General features: G+C 41.1%; 1 protein-coding gene across 18 annotated transcripts in view; it reads left to right on the plus strand.

Annotated features, from left to right (window-relative positions):
• NCK1 (NCK adaptor protein 1) overlaps window positions 1-12,933 on the plus strand; it is a 93,570-nt gene that overhangs the window by 16,430 nt on the left and 64,207 nt on the right.

Consider the following 12,933-nt stretch of genomic DNA (forward strand, 5'->3'; position numbering starts at 1 on the left):
GAGTGCAGTGGCCGGATCTCAGCTCACTGCAAGCTCCGCCTCCCGGGTTCGGGCCATTCTCCTGTCTCAGCCTCCTGAGTAGCTGGGACTACAGGCGCCCGCCACCTCGCCCGGCTATTTTTTTGTATTTTTAGTAGAGACGGGGTTTCACCATGTTAGCCAGGATGGTCTCGATCTCCTGACCTAGTGATCCGCCCGTCTCGGCCTCCCAAAGTGCTGGGATTACAGGCTTGAGCCACCGCGCCCGGCCGTAAAATGTGTTTTTAAGTCTTGGCTTCCAGAAGGCTCAGGTATGTTTCATCTTAATAGTATGAGCAATCTAATTTCTAGTAATTATAAAAGGCTTCTTGTATAATTTTGTTTTTCTTTCCTCTAAATGATGTCTTTGTCATTTATTGTTTTTTTAGACTTTTGTTTGTTTTTGAGACAGGTTATGGCTCTGTCACTCAGTTGGAATGCAGTGGCGTGATCTTGGCTCACTGCAACCTCCACCTCCTGGGCTCAAGCAATCCTTCCACCTTAGCCTCCCAAGTAGCTGGACTATAGTCAGGTGCCACCATGACTGGCCAAGTTTTGTAATTTTTGTAGAGATGGGGTTTCACCATGTTACCCAGGCTGGCCTCTAATTTCTGGGGTCAATTGATTCACCTGCCTTGGCCTCCCAAAGTGCTGGGATTTACAGGTGTAGGCCACTGTGCCCGGCCAGTTTCTATGAACATGTAAATTCATGCACAATTGAAAAAAAATGGGATCACATGCCATACTTTGTTTTCTAGCTTGGCTTTTATAAACATCCTTCCGCATCAGCGTATGTATAAATTTAAAGATGTTTTGTTTTGTTTTTTAAGCCAAAAAACTTTGCCTATTTTGTTTCTGTTATAAAGTTCCTGATTTTCTTTAATAAAGCTGTTTCTCCTTTTATTCCTACAAAGAATATACTTTTTTTTTTTCTGAGACGGAGTCTTACTCTGTCGCCCAGGTTGGAGTGCAGTGGTGCAATCTCGGCTCACTGCAAGCTCCCCCTCCCGGGTTCACGCCGTTCTCCTGCCTCAGCCTCCCGAGTAACTGGGACTACAGGCACCGCCACCACGCCCGGCTAATTTTTTGTATTTTTTAGTAGAGAAGGGGTTTCACCGTGTTAGCCAGGATGGTCTTGATCTCCTGACCTCGTGATCCTCCCATCTCGACCTCCCAAAGTGCTGGCATTACAGGCGTGAGCCACCGCGCCTGGCCACGCATTTTTTTTTTTTTTTTTTTTTTTACGTGGCTGAAAACTTCATTTTTTTTCTCATCTCTAGTATGGGAATAATACTTAAAGGGTAGCTGTAAGGCTTCAGTTAGAATTTACAAATCAGTGTAACTGCTAAGCAGTGTTTGGTATCCATGAAGAGCCTGTCTGGATCTCCCTTCCTGCCTAAGATCAATTTCTAAATGTAAAATAACTGGTTTGGAAGATACAGATGTTTATTTAAAATGTTGCTGACTGTTGCCAAACTGCAATCTGAAAAGACATTCCAATTTACACCTTTACCACAGAGTTTCTTTCTTTGTTTTTTTTTTTGAGATGGAATCTCGCTTTGTTGCCCAGGCTGGAGTGCAGTGATGCGATCTCCGCTCACTGCAAGCTCCTCCTCTCGGGTTCACGCCATTCTCCTGCCTCAGCCTCCTGAGTAGCTGGGACTACAGGTACCTGCCACCACGCCCGGCTAATTTTTTGTATTTTTCAGTAGAGACGGGGTTTCACCATGTTAGCCAGGGTGGTCTTGATCTCCTGACCTCGTGATCCACCTGCCTCGGCCTCCCAAAGTACTGAGATTACAGGCGTGAGCCACTGCACCCGGCCACCACAGGGTTTCTTAACTGTGTTTTTTTTTTTTTTTTTTTTTGAGACGGAGTCTTGCTCTGTTGCCCAAGCTGGAGTGCAGTGGCGCGATCCTGGCTCACTGCAAGCTCCGCCTCCTGGGTTCACGCCGTTCTCCTGCCCCAGCCTCCCGAGTAGCTGGGGCTACAGGCGCCCGCCACTGCGCCGGGCTCATTTTTGTATTTTTAGTAGAGACAGGGTTTCACCGTGGTCTCAATCTCCTGACCTTGTGATCCGCCCGCCTCGGCCTCCCAAAGTGCTGGGATTACAGGCGTGAGCCACCGCGCCCGGCCGGGTTTCTTAACTGTGTTACCATTCTTTCTAATCTTTGCCAGTATGGTAGGCAAAAAATGGACAAAACTAAAAGGAGAATTAGACAAATCGGTAAGCATAATATGAGATATTTCAGCATGCCTCTCTAATTAGAATAATGAGACAAAAGTATATAAAAGATTTAAACACTAATTATCAAATGAATCTGATTGATATGCATTAAACATTTCACCTAATACCTACAGAATGCAAACTTTTTAAGTGCCTATGAAAGTTTTTCCCAAATTGACACATGCTGGACAATAAAAAAGTCAAAATGATCAATTCTTGAGTATTTTCTGACATGTTGGAATTAAGCCAGAAATGGGTTACCAAAAAAACTAGAAAATTGTCAGTTTGAAAATTGAAATTGAAAATTGAATTGAAAAACTAGAAAATTGTCAATTGAACTAGAAAATTGTCAATTGAAAAACTAGAAAATTGTCAATTGAAAATTGTTAATTGTTTGAAAATAAGCAATATATTCCTGAGTAATTCAGGTATTAGAGAAGAAATAACATTAAACTATTTTGAAAAGAACCATGAAAATATAGTATAGCTTAAAGAATGTGTATAGAGCCATGCTTAGAGGAAGAGTTACAGCCTTTAGATCTATACATGAGAAAGAATGAAGGCTAAAAATAATTGAAAGGACTTCTAAGTAAAAATGTCTCAGTGAAAGATGCATTTACAGCCGGGTACGGTGCCTCACACCTGTAATCCCAGTACTTTTGGGAGACCGAGGCGGGCAGGTCACGAGGTCAGGAGATCCAGACCATCCTGGCTAACATGGTGAAACTCCGCCTCTACTAAAAATACAAAAAATTAACCAGATGTGGTGGCAGGTGCCTGTAGTCCTAGCTACTCTGGAGGCTGAGCCAGGAGAATGGCGTGAACCTGGGAGGTGGAGCTTGCAATGAGCCGAGATTGTGCCACTGCACTCCAGCCTGGGTGACAGAGCGAGACTCCATCTCAAAAAAAAAAAAAAAAAAAGACACATTTACTTTTACTCCCTTTGATAGCCCAGCAAGGTGACAGTAAAGGATACTTTTAGAAGATTTGAACTACACAAGTGGAGAGAATGAAGGAAGAGACAGTAACAATAAAATTTGGAAATTGGAAAGCAAGTGAACTGGTGATAAACTTCTTAGTAGACTTAAAAATGTTCAATCCTAACTGGCAGGAGCAAAAGTAGAAAATACTCCTCAGGCTCAGGAATTGGTAGCATCAGGTATTTTTGGCAGGGAGGAGGTGAGAGTGGTGCTAAAAATAGGAGGGTTTCTTGAAAATCTGTTTAAGAAGCAGCTCAATCATAATAGCCCCAAAGTAGAAGCAACTCAAGTTGTCCATCAGCTGATAAGGTTTCATATAATGTGTATCTGCACAATTGAATACTATTTGGCAGTAAAAAGGAATACAGAACTGATACATGTTATAACATGATGAACCTTGAAAGCATTATGCTGTCAAAGAAGCCAGTCACAGACAACCACAGAATTGTATGATACATGCTATAACACAAATAAACCTTTAAAACATGATAAGTGGGCCAGACACGGTGGCTCACACCTGTAATCCCAGCACTTTGGGAGGCCAAGGCGGGTAGATCACTTGAGGTCAGGAGTTTGAGACCAGCCTGGCCAACATGGTGAAACCCCGTCTCAGCTATAAACACACAAATTAGCTGGATTTGTGGTGGCGGGCACCTATAATCCCAGTTACACGAGAGGCTGAAGGAGGAGAATCATTTGAACCAGGGAGGTGGAGGTTGCAGTGAGCCAAGATAGCAACACAGTACTCTAGCCAGAGTGACAGAGTGGGACTCTGTCTCAAAAACAAACAAACAAACATGCTAAGTATACTAAAGACCACATTGTATGATTCCATTTGTATGAAGTGTCCAGAAATTGTGTATTTGTAGAGATAGAGTGGTTGCGTAGGACTGGGAGTAAGGGAGGTTAGAGGGAAATGGGAAGTGACTCTAGGGTATGGAGTTTCTTTTTGGGGTGACAAAAATGTTCTAAAATTCATTGTGGTAATAGTTGCACAACTCTGGACAGACTAAAAACATTGAATTGTACTCTTTAAATGAGTTTTATGATATCTGAGTTATATCTCAATAAAGCTTTTTTTTTTTTTTTTTAAAGCTTGAATCTAGATTCCTTCGTTAGTTTGTATTGCCGAATGACTGCCTTCTTGAATACCCCAGCAGAAGACTGACGATTGTTTCTGACACTGAGGGTGGGCAGTAGACACAATTGGAGGTCAAGCGTTCTACAGAAAACACTGAATTAAGTTGAATTGCTCAGTATTGAGACCCTTACTGAGGCCTCTTCTCTTTGGCTTCCAGAATTCTGACAATCAAGTAGGAATTTGGAGGATGGTTCTCTTACTAGCCCAAGAAGAGAATCTATGTTATTTACAATAGCTTTTATGACCCTCCTTTTAAATATGAGGAGATAATCAAGTATCACCAGGCATATGAAGAAAACTTCTCATATAAGAAACCAAAAGAAATAGAAAAAAAAACTGGGAACGATCAGAACAACAAAAAAAAGGCTCAATAGAACACTCAATAGAAAGGTTGAAGTTAGAGTAAAGGAGTCCTTTCATAAAGTACAGGAAAAGATGGAAAATAAGTGAGAAAAGAAAAATAGTCAGAGGTCAACTTCCAAATAACAGAAGTACTAATAGACATCAGAGAAAAGAAGGAATTATCAGTAAAATATTCAAGAAAAATTCCCAGAATCAAGGAACATGATTTTGCAGAATGAGAGGCTCTCTGGGTACCCTGGAAAAATGAAAGAAAATAGATATACACTTTCAATTAAAGCCCAGTCAGGAAAATAGAGACCATACCAATTACTGTAACAGAATCTAAAATAAAGAGTTGTTTAGTCAGATACGGGTTGAGTTACATCTCCCTCAAAAAGATATGTTGAATTCCTAATCCCTAGTACTTAAGAATGTGACCTTATGTGCACTATTCACGATAGCAAATACTTGGAAACAACCCAAATGTCCATCAATAATAGAATGGATAAAGAAAATGTGGCACATATACACCATGGAATACTATGCAGCCATAAAAAAGGATGAGTTCATGTCCTTTGCAGGGACGTGGATGAAGCTGGAAACCACCATTCTCAGCAAAATACCACAAGGACAGAAAACCAAACACTGCATATTCTCACTCATAAGTGGGAGTTGAACAATGAGAACACATGGACCCAGGGTGGGGAACATCGCACATTGGGGCATGTTGGAGGGTGGGGGCTGGGGGAGGGATAGCATTAGGAGAAATACCTAATGTAAATGATGAGTTGATGGGTGCAGCGAACCAACATGGCACATGTATACCTATGTAACAAACCTGCACGTTGTGTACATGTACCCTAGAACTTATATATATGTGTGTGTATATATATTTATGTGTGTATATATGTGTATGTGTGTGTGTGTGTATGTGTGTGTGTGTGTATATATATGGCCGGGCGCAGTGACTTACACCTGTAATCCCAGCACTTTAGGAGGCCGAGGCAGGCAGATCACGAGGTCAGAAGATCGAGACTGCCCTGGCTAACGTCGTGAAACCCTGTCTCTACTAAAAATACAAAAAAATTAGCCGAGCGTCGTGGTGGGCGCCTGTAGTCCCAGCTACTCGGGAGGCTGAGGCAGGAGAATGGCGTGAACCCAGGAGGCGGAGCTTGCGGTGAGCTGAGATTGCTTCACTGCACTCCAGCCTGGGCGACAGAGTGAGATTCCGTCTCAAAAAAAAAACCAAAAACAAAACAAAAACAAAAAAAACCACCTTATTTCAAAATGGGATCTTTACAGAGGTAAACAAGAGGTTATTAGGGTGGACCCTAATCCAGCATGACTTCAGACCTTTTACAAAAGGGGGAGATTTTGACACACAGACAGAACACCAGGGAGAAGATGACTATCTACAAGCCAACTAGAAGGGAGCCTGGAGCAGATTCTTCCTAGCATCTTCAGAAAGAACATGTTCCTTCCTGAAGTACCTTGATTTCAAACTTCTGGCCTCCAGAACAGTGAGAATGTGTTTCCTTGATGCTGCCACTTGATATCTCATGGATATCTTGAACTTAAGACAATCAACAAACTTTTTTTTTTTTTTTTTTTTTTTTTGAGGTAGCGTCTTGCTCTGTGACCCATGCTAGAGTGCAGTGGTACAAACATGGCTCAGTGCAGCCTCAACCTCCTAAGTTGAAGGGATCCTCATGTTTCAGCTTCCCATGTAGCCAAGACCACCTAGGTGTGTGTGCCACCATACTAGCTAATTTTTAGACCCTTTGTGGTGATGGGGTTCTCACTTCTTTGCTCTAGCTGGTCTTGAACTCCTGGGCTCAAGCAGTCCTTCCACCTCAGCCTCCCAAAGTGTGGGGATTACGGGTGTTAGGCTACCACACCCAGCCAACAGACTGTTGATCCCTTCATTCTTAAACTGCACTCCAGGTCTGCTTTCTGCCCTCCACCCTACATTTGTTCATTCCTGTCTTTATCATTTCTTTAAATGGTATTGCCATCCACTCAGTAGCTAGAAGCCAGGTGTCATACTTGATACCTTTCTCTTCCTCATTCTAACTCTCACATACTTCCAGTCCATCAGCAAATCCTATCTTTTCTACCTCCAAATACATCTTGAATTCTTCTGTTCTCTATCTGCATCACCACACCACTCAAGTCAAGCAACCATCATCTCTTCACTTACACTGTTGGCCTCTTATTTTATTTTATTTTTTGAGACAGAATCTCACTCTGTCACCCAGGCTGGAGTGCAGTGGTACAGTCTTGGCTTACTGCAACCTCTGCCTCCTGGATTCAAGCAGTTCTTCTGCCTCAGCCTCCTGAGTAGCTGGGACTACAGGTGCTCGCCACTATGCCCAGCTGATTTTTGTATTTTTAGTAGAGATGGGATTTCACCATATTGGCAGGCTGGTCTTAAACTCCTGACCTCATGATCTGCCCACCTCGGCCTCCCAAAGTGCTGGGATTACAGGCGTGAGTCACCATGTCCAGCTTCTATTTTTATTGTGGTAAACTGCATAAGCGTAAAGTTGAACTTCTTAACCATTTTAAGTAAACAGTTCAGTATTGTTAGGTATAATCGCATTGTTGTACAACCAGTCCCCAGAACTTTTTCATTTGTAAAACTGAAACTGTATGCATACTAACAACTCCCCAAGTCTCCCCTCCTCCTAGCCCCTGGTAACCACTGTTCTTTATGTTTCTCCTTTATGTTTGTGTAAATTTGTTTGCTCTAGGTATCTCATATAAATGCAGTCATATATTGTCTTTTCATGACTGGCTTATTTCACTTAATGTCCTGAAGGTTCATCCATTTTGTAGCACATGTCAAAAATTTTCTTCCTTGTTAAAGCTGAATAATATTCCATTGCTTATATATACCACATGTTGTTTATCCATTCATTTGTTGATTGAGCAGCTTGGGTTGCTTCCACATTTTAGCTGCTAAGAATAATGTTGCTATGAACATGGGTGTAGAAATACCTGTTCAGGTTCCTGCTTTCAGTTTTTCAATATACACTCAGAAGTTGAATTGCTGGATTATATGGTAAACTATTTTTATTTTTTGAGGAACCACCATACCATTTTCCATAGCAGCTGCACCATTTTACATTATCACTAACAGTGCACAAGAGTTCTAATATCATCACATTTTCACTAACACTTGTTTTCTGTGTTTTTTTTAAATAGTAGCTATCTTAATGGCGGTATCTCTGGTTTTGATTTGCGTTTCCATCATGGCTAGCGATAATGAGCATCTTTTCATGTGCTTGTTGGGTATTTGTATATATTTTGAGAAATGTCTATTTCGTTCGTTTGCCCATTTTTCATTTGGGTTATGTTTTTGTTGAGTCTGAACTGGTCTTTTTATTTTTACTTTTGTCTGTCCACTTAACTCATTCTTCACACAGCAGCACACAACAGCCAGAGAAATGTTTTTAAGATTTCTGCATTAACGATATAACAGTAAATCTTACATGGCAGCATAATACAATGAAAGTTTACATTGCTTTCTCACATCACAGGGGGGTGTGTGTGTGTGTGTGTGTGTGTGTGTGTGTGTGTGTGTGTGTGTTGAGGGGCACCTTTGCTTCATGCAGTCACTTGGAGCACAGGCACCTGTATCTTATGTCGCCACCATAATCAGCTTTGGCTTCTCAGATTGTTTTGGAAGGGGTAGTGTGTGTGGAGAAAGATTTTAGGGTCGAGACTAGAAGTGGCTTATATCACTTTTACCCTCTCAGTTCCATTGGTCAGAACTGAGTCATGTGATCTTATCTAATTGCAGGGTTGGCTGGGAAATGTAGTATAGCAGTGTGCTAATGAAGAGAACACAGTCATTAGTGAATACTAGCAGTCTCTGTCACAGCGTATATTGGATTATAATTTCCTTGCTTAAAACCCTTCTTATTACATGACTTTTTTAAAGACAGAGTCTCATTCTGTTGCCCAGGCTGGAGTGCAGTGGTGGGATCTCAGCTCACTGCAACCTCTGCCTCTCGGGTTCAAGCAATTCTTGTGCCTCAGCCTCCCAAGTAAATGGGATTACAGGCATGCGTCACCGCGCCCAACTAATTTTTTATGTTTTTCAGTAGACACAGCGTTTACCATGTTGGCCAAGGCTGGTCTGGTACTGCTGGCGTCAGGTGATCTGTCCACTTTGGCCTCCCAAAGCACTGGGATTACAGGCATGAGCCCCCATGCCTGGCCTACTTCTTATTACTTCTTATTACATGTAGAATAAAATTGGCCTGTCTCTCTCCCAACCTCACATTGTACCACTTTTGCCCTTGTTCTCTAGCCATGTTAGACTCGGTCATTTTCTATAATGTGAGTTTTTTTCCCCCTCCTGGAACCTATGTGCTTTGCAGTTTCTTTCGCTTGGAGCACTCTACTTTAAATATTTACATGACTGCCTCCTCGTCATCCTTAAAATTTCCACTTAAATTTTTTATCTCTAACTGAAAGCTCTAATGAGAGTAGCACTCATATTCTCTGTCCTTTATGATAGCACTGCGTTAATCTTTGTCATAGCATTTTTTGCAACCTATAAAATATTTTATTTGAAAATATTTTATTTCCTCTGCTAGAAAGAGGTGTCTGTCTTGCTCACTGTTGTATCCCTGCATTAACTGGCCAATGCTTAGGATACATTAGTCATTCAGTAGATATGTTGTTGAAGGGAATCTGTTATATAGAACAGACTGAAATGGAGATAGTTGAATTTTAACCAAGGGCTCTTATGATAATTTAGGTGAGTTGCTGAGGGCTTGAGTTTTAGTGGTGTCAGTGTAAATGGAACAGAAAAGGATGGATGAGAGACATTTCAAGAGAAAAACCAACACAAATTGATGTGTGACTTAAGGAGCCTGGGTGAATTGGAAGATAATGATTTATAATTAACAGATTGGTAAAGAGAATAGAAGAGCTGGATTTTTGGAGATGATGCATATTCAATTTGAGGGGATGGCAAGATATTTAAGTAGAAATGTTGAGGAACAGTAGCTTGGATTAGAGAACACAGTTGAAATTACAGAGCCTAGGCCAGAGGTGATACGATGAAGTTGTCATAAAAATGAACAAGCTATCTAGAGAGAGGGTATATGTGAGAAGAGCAGATGGCTCAGTGGAAGGAAAATGAGGAGCCAGAAATGGAAACCAGAAGCAGGTGGCACGGAGGGAGGGAAATCAATTTAATATAGGGGTAAGGAAACCAGTAGTTTCAAGAAAGAGGGATGATTAGGTTGGCTGCCTCCAGTATAGCTATTCCTTGTCATATGCATTTGAAAGTTGTGAAATGTTACCTTTTATTAAGTAGTTTGAGATCAGAGGGTACCATGGGTTTTATTTATTCTGTAAGAAAGTATAGTTTAACGAGAATGATAGAGTACAGCTTTGAGTTATTGTCTTGTCTTTTTTTTTGAAACAGGGTCCTTGCTCTGTGGCCCAAGCTGGAGTGCAGTGGCACAGCCTTGCTCACTGCAACCTCCATCTGCTGGGTTCAAGCGAATCTTGTGCCTCAGCCTCCCAAGTAGCTGGGATTACAGGCACCTGCCACAATGCCTGGCTAATTTTAGTATTTTTAGTAGAGACAGGTTTTCACCATGTTGGCCAGGATGATCTCGAACTCCTGACCTCAAGTGATCTGCCCACCTCGGCCTCCCAAAGTGTTGAGATTATAGGTGTGAGCCACTGCACCTGCCGAAGTTCTTATGTTTTAGAGATATTTACTTAAATATTTATGGATGAAAATGTTTATTTTTTAGAGATATACACAAATATTTACAGACAAATTTTTAGAGTTATACACTGAAATATTTACAGAAAAAAGTTTTTTGCTTCAAAATATTTCAGCAAGGAAACAGGAATGGGTGAAAATATGGATATTGTGGCCATGGACAAGTGACCATGAATTGATGATTTTAGCTACATAGTGGGTTTAAGGGGGGGTTTGTTCTCTTCTTTAATCTGTGTTTGAAATTTTGCATAATAGAAATTATGAAAGGAAGGAATTGTCTTTTCCAGCTATAACCTTGGGCACATTACTTAAACTTTTTTGAGACAGGGTCTTGCTCTGTCACCCAGGCTGGAGTGCAGTGGGTCGATACTCTTCAGCTCGTTAAGTAGCTGGGGCTACAGGTGCGTCCCACCATGACTGGTTAATTTTTGAGTTTTTTGTAGAGACGGGATTTTGTCATGTTGCCCAGGCTGGCCTCGAACTCCTGGGCTCAAGTGATTTCGCCTGCCTCGACCTCCGAAAGTGCTGGGATTACAAGTGTGAGCCACTGCGCCCAGCGTAGTTAAACCTTTGAAGCCTTAGTTTCTTCAGTTAAAAATGGTGATATTAATACTGATTTTATCAGTTTGCTGTGGTGATTAATGACAATGTGTTAAAACCACTTAGCATGCTTACTCGGTGCACTCATTGTCCAGTAAATATTTCTGAAGTGAAATACAGTGAGATAATACAGTTAGGCATCAAGGTTAAGGGGTTTGTAACAGGAGAAAAGGTTCTGCGCTCTTTATAGCAACCTTTCTTAAGAGATATGTTCTTTTTAGAATGCTGTAAAGTTGGAATGACTAACTTAAAAGCTTCCATAGACATTTGTTTATTTTGGCATGTTTTTAGTAGGAGTTTTCTCATCTGAACATGTACAAAAGCAGCAGTACAGTGGTATTTCATCTGTTCTAAACCACATCCTTTTACTGAATCTTATTCCGGAAGCATTTATAAGGCGGGTGTCCCTTTGAAAGACATTGTCCTTTAAAATAGTTTGAAAGTAAATTTTCAATTAACATTAAAATCAAATGAGGGAATACTTAAAATGGAAGCATGGGTTAATAAAATTGTATTAACACTAACTTCTTAGAGCACCTGACTTAAAGTATATGTTTTTTGGTAGTAACTTGGCTATAGGTAGTATATAGTTATCGTTTTATTTATTCTTTTGTGGTAAAACTTGGTTATGGATAGATTATACTTGTCCTTTGGTATCCATGAGGTATTGGTTCCAAGACTCCTTGCAGAGACCAAAATTTGAGGATGCTTGAGTGTCTTGTGTAAAATGGGGTAGTATTTACATATAACCTATGCACATTCTCCTGTATACTTGAACTCATCTTTAGGTTACCTAATACATTCCAAGACTCCTTGCAGAGACCAAAATTTGAGGATGCTTGAGTGTCTTGTGTAAAATGGGGTAGTATTTACATATAACCTATGCACATTCTCCTGTATACTTGAACTCATCTTTAGGTTACCTAATACATTGTAAGTGGTATTTAGGTAGTTAATACTGTATTATTTAGGGAATAATGACAAGGAAAAAAAGCCTGTATACGTTTAGTACAGGCCCTTTTTTTTCCCTGAATGTTTTAAATCCACAGCTGATTGAATTCGTGGATGCGGAACCCATGGATACAGAGCCAGCTGTACTAAGAAATTGCTGTCACAGTCTGTAGATGTCATACAATTTTGTCTCCAGATAAATAAGAGACCTGTGAACACAAAGGAAACTTTCCTTATGCCTTTTCATTCTCATGTTTTTAAAGTTTGTTCATTTTTTGTTTAGGGAACTTTAATGAGTCACTTAAGCAGAGTTTGGAACTGTCCTGTAGCTACATGATCAGTCATTTTTTTCCCTATCTTTCTTTTTCTTTTCTTCTGACAAGGAGTTTTGCTCTTATTGCCCAGGCTGGAATGCAATGGCGCAATCTCAGCTCACTGCAACCTCCACCTCCCGGGTTCAAGCGATTCTTGTGCCTCAGCCTCCCAAGTAGCTGGGACTACAGGCGTGCGCCACCACACTCGGCTAATTTTTGTGTTATTAGTAGAGACGGGGTGTCACTATGTTGGCCAGGCTGGTCTCGAACTCCTGACCTCAGGTGATCCACCTGCCTCGGCCTCCCAAAGTGCTGAGATTACAAGCATGAGCCGCCGTGCCCAGCCCCTATGTTTTATATTGTATTTTATTTCTATAGAAATAAGGTTTCACTGTGTTTTCTGGACTGGAGTGCAGTGGCTATTCACAGGCACCATCATAGTGCACTGAGGCCTCCAACTGTTGGCCTCAAGTGATCTTCTCACCTTACTCAGGAGTGCACCGCCATGCTCAGCATTTGTTTTCTATCTTAACATAAAATGGAAAAAAGTTACTGTTGCCTTTTCTTCTGATAAATAGCAGCCTAAGTAAGACTGGTAGTTTGGA

The sequence above is a fragment of the Macaca mulatta genome, chromosome 2 (genome assembly GCF_049350105.2).
Source record: "Macaca mulatta isolate MMU2019108-1 chromosome 2, T2T-MMU8v2.0, whole genome shotgun sequence".
Taxonomy (NCBI): Eukaryota; Metazoa; Chordata; class Mammalia; order Primates; family Cercopithecidae; genus Macaca; species Macaca mulatta.